Source organism: Aotus nancymaae, unplaced genomic scaffold, assembly GCF_030222135.1.
Source record: "Aotus nancymaae isolate 86718 unplaced genomic scaffold, 86718_ANA_hifiasm-v0.15.2.pri h1tg000036l, whole genome shotgun sequence".
Lineage (NCBI taxonomy): Eukaryota > Metazoa > Chordata > Mammalia > Primates > Aotidae > Aotus > Aotus nancymaae.
Genome location: NW_026988450.1, coordinates 51328937 through 51333072, shown reverse-complemented (window position 1 = coordinate 51333072; position 4136 = coordinate 51328937). Strand labels below are relative to the sequence as shown.

General features: G+C 42.0%; 1 non-coding gene across 1 annotated transcript; it reads left to right on the top strand.

Moving 5' to 3' along the window:
• Positions 1 to 3700: 3700 nt before the first annotated feature.
• Positions 3701 to 3807, top strand: LOC135278109 (U6 spliceosomal RNA). The gene has a single exon (XR_010345668.1). It is a non-coding gene; the product is annotated as a U6 spliceosomal RNA (small nuclear RNA).
• The last annotated feature ends 329 nt before the right edge of the window (positions 3808 to 4136 follow it).

Below are 4136 nucleotides of genomic sequence, written 5' to 3'. Positions count from 1 at the left end.
TAATGAGTTGAGTTCAGACATACCTCTTGGTTGTTTCACTTTTATCTTATTAATATAAAGAAAACTATTAACAAATATTTAATTTGAAATTACATTTGTTAGTTGCAGCCTTAGGTTGTCTGAGGATACAAGGAGTTGGCAAAAATCAGTTCTTCTTCATGACTTCATTTCTACCCCTTTGTTTCTGTTCTCTTTTCTGTAATTCTAATTAATGAGATAAAGACTTCATTACTGTATTCTCACATTTCCATCCTCTGTTTATTTGTTCTACTTTCTGAACTATTTCTTCAACTTTATCTCCCAAACCTTATATTAAATTCTTTTTTTTTTGAGACGGAGTTTCGCTCGTTACCCAGGCTGGAGTGCAGTGGCGCGATCTCGGCTCACCGCAACCTCTGCCTCCTGGGTTCAGGCAATTCTCCTGCCTTAGCCTCCTGAGTAGCTGGGACTACAGGCGCGCGCCACCATGCCCAGCTAATTTTTGTATTTTTAGTAGAGACAGGGTTTCACCATGTTGACCAGGATGGTCTCGATCTCTTGACCTCGTGATCCACCCGCCTCGGCTTCCCAAAGTGCTGGGATTACAGGTGTGAGCCACCGCGCCCGGCCTATTAAATTCTTAAAATTTAACAATCATTTAAAGCCAAGTGGTGGATCACTTAAGGTCAGGAGTTCGAGACCAGCCTGGTCAACATGGTGAAACCCCATCTCTACTAAAAATAAAAAAAGCCGGATGTGGTGGTGGATGCCTGTAATCCCAGCTACTCGAGAGGCTGAGGCAGGAGAATCACTTCAACCTGGGAGGCGGAGGTTGCAGTGAGCCAAGATCGCACCACTGCCCTTCAGCTTGGATAACAGTGAGACTCCATCTCAAAAATAAATAAATAAAAATAAAATTGTCTAAATTTCTCTCTTGTTCTTTAATTCAACCATTTTTCCATCTTTCTAGTTTTTAGGGTGCAATTTTTATTTCCCAACTGTTTCTGAATATACAACCGGGTGTTATTTTTAAGTTATCCAATGTTCTCTGAATCATTTGTCTCTTCTTGGGCCAATTTATCTGTTTAATTTGGTCCTTCTCTTTCTTGCTGTAGCCTTTTCTTAATGTCTGGTGATCCTGGGTTGCTCACTGATATTAAAAGTGAGGCAATCAGAAAGCTGATTTATTGGGAGCTTGACAACGTGGATAAGCTTGTGGAATGGAAGGCTTTGATTTCAGATGAGTAATTGGGAGTCAGCCAATTTACTCAGGGACCCCCAAATACTAAAATGTAGAGTTCCTACACTGTCATCTAGTTCTCTCCAGAAAGGCTGGTTTCTTAGAGAAGAGTCTTCCTATTTAATTTAGCCTCAAGTGTAAACATTAGGCACCCTGACATTCTTTGAGCAGAGGAAGGAAAGGTGACTGGCCCACAGGCAGACTCTTGTTTTCAGGAGTCTGGTTCACACTTTACATCTGCCCTATGTTATACTTGTCATTTTTGAGTCTTTGAGTCTTGAATGTCCCTGAGTTTCCACAGGGAAATTAGCCCCCTCCTCAGTTGAAGGCCACACCTGAAATATTCACTATACACTTTCCAGCACTGTGCTGTGTCAGCTACCACTCCATCTTCTGCTTTCTGTCTCCAGAAATGTGGAGGACCTCTCCTATCAGCTCACCATCTTGAACAGAAGGCTCATTTTTTTTTTCTTTTTTTTTAATTTTTAGAGGCAGGGTCTTACTCTGTCACCCAGGCTGGTGTGCAGTGGCACAATCATGGCTCACTGCAGTCTTGACCTCCCAGGCTCAACTGATCCTCCCACCTCAGCCTCCCGAGCAGCTGTGACTATGATGTGGGCGCACCGCTATGCCCAGCTAAATTTTAATTTTTTTTTTGTAGAGACAAGGTCTCACTATGTTGCCCAAACTGATCTCAAACTCCTGGCCTCAAGCAGTCCTTCTGCCTTGGTCTCCCAAAGCACTGTGGTGTTACCGGCGTGAGCTATCACGCCCAGCCTTTATGCTATTTTTTACCTAAATTCTATTTTGTTAGATATTAGGATTGCTCCCAGGCCAGGCGTAGTGGCTCATACCTATAATCCCAGCATATTGGAAGGCCGAGGTGGGTGGATCACTTGAGGTCAGGAGTTCAAGACCAGCCTGGCCAAAATGGTAAAACCTTGTCTCTACTAAAAATATAAAAAATTAACCAGGTGTGGTGGTGGACGCTTGTAATCCCAGCTACTTGTGAGGCTGAGGCAGGAGAATTGCTTGAACCCAGGAGGCGGAGGTTGCAGTACATTGAGATGGCACCAGCCTGGGCAACAGAGTGAGACTCCATATAAATAATAATAATAATAATAAGATTACTCACTTGGCTTTCTTTTAATTTCTTATGACTGCCTGGTGTGAATCTGTCTTTCTGTTTTAAATGTGTCTTTTATATAAACATCTTTCTTTGAATTGAACATAGGTATCTGTGTTTTTAATTAGTAACTGACGATTAATTTTATGTGTAGCTGATTTGGACATAGGGTGTTTGGATATTTGATCAAACATTCTGGGTGTATCTATGAGGATGTTTCTGGTTGAGATTAACATTTGAATTGGTAGACTGGGTAAAGCCAATCACCCTCCTCAGTATGGGTCAGTCTCATCCAATCAGTTGTTGGCCTGAATAACAAAAAGGCTAAGAGGAACACCTGCCATCTGATTGCTTTATCAAGGGCATCATGGGTATGGCTTATGCAGGAAAGACAACTCAGAATCAAAACCTATTGATCCATGCTAAAAGATTTCGCTCTACATTTAAAGACTGGTGTTTACATGTTATACATACTTTTATGTTTTAAGTTAAAATAAAATGTATCTGGTATATCTATGTGTCTTTTTTTTTTCCCAAAAACTCCAAGCTGTAAGCAAGTCTTTTGATTAACAGGCAAACTATCAATCTTGATTGCCTCTGAAAAGATTTCCTATAAAATAGTGAATCATCAACTGCTTTTCGAAAGCTCTAAATCCCTGTTGTCCCAGGCTTGCGCAGTGGGGTCTTTTGCTTTGTGCACTTGATGGAAAGGTGCCTGTCATGGTGGGGGAGCTTTCCTTACCGGCTGACCTGTAGCTCTCCAGCTACAGCTCTCTGTGTTGTACCTGTGAGGAGGTGTGATTTGTTGCCATGAATTTTCACAGAAATTTTTTGTTTCCAGGTGGCGTAGTATCTGAAACGGTCTCCCCACTGCATAAAAGTCCCTGAATCACTGAGCTGATTCATTCCTGTCTTCAGTATCTCAGGTTGTTATTGTTTCAGGTGCTGGAAACTGAAATGTTTTAGGGGCAAAGCAGGTAACCTGCATGAGAAAAGTGGGAGAAAGGGGCCAGGTGTAGTGACTCACGCCTGTAATCCCAGCACGTTGGAAGGCTGAGGCGGGTGGACCACCTGAGGTCAGGAGTTCGAGACCAGTCTGACCAACATGGTGAAACACTCGTCTTTACTAAAAATACAAAAATTAGTTGGGCGTGTTGACGGGTGCCTGCAATCCCAGCTACTCAGGAGGCTGAGACAGGAGAACTGCTTAAACCCGGGAGGCAGAAGTTGCAGTGAGCCAAAATTGCACCACTGCACTCCAGCATGGGCAACAGAGTGAGACGACTTTGTCAAAAAAAGAGAAGTTGCAGAAGATAGAAATGAAAAATAAGAGCAAAATAAAAATTTTGAGAGGTGTGCTTGCTTTGGCAGCACATATACTAAAATTGGAATGATACAGAGAAGATTAGCATGGCCCCTGCGCAAGGATGACATGCAAATTCGTGAAGTGTTCCATATTTATTTACAAAAATTAAAAAAAGAAAGAAAAAAACATTTTGAGAGGCAGTACAAAAATGGCCTTTGAAATTTTGATAATTGACTCAGAAAATATAGTTTTCTAGATAGTAGGTACACAGTCCACTTCAAAGTAAGTTCAAAAATATTCAATGATTTTTTTTTTTTTTGAGATGGAGCCTTGTTCTGTCACCCAGGCTGGAGGGCAGTGCCATAATCTTGGCTCACTGCAACCTCTGCCTCCCGAGTTCAAGCGATTCTCCTGCCTCAACCTCCCAAGTAGCTGAGATTACAGGTGCCTGCCACTATGCCTGGCTAATTTTTTTAGTGGATATG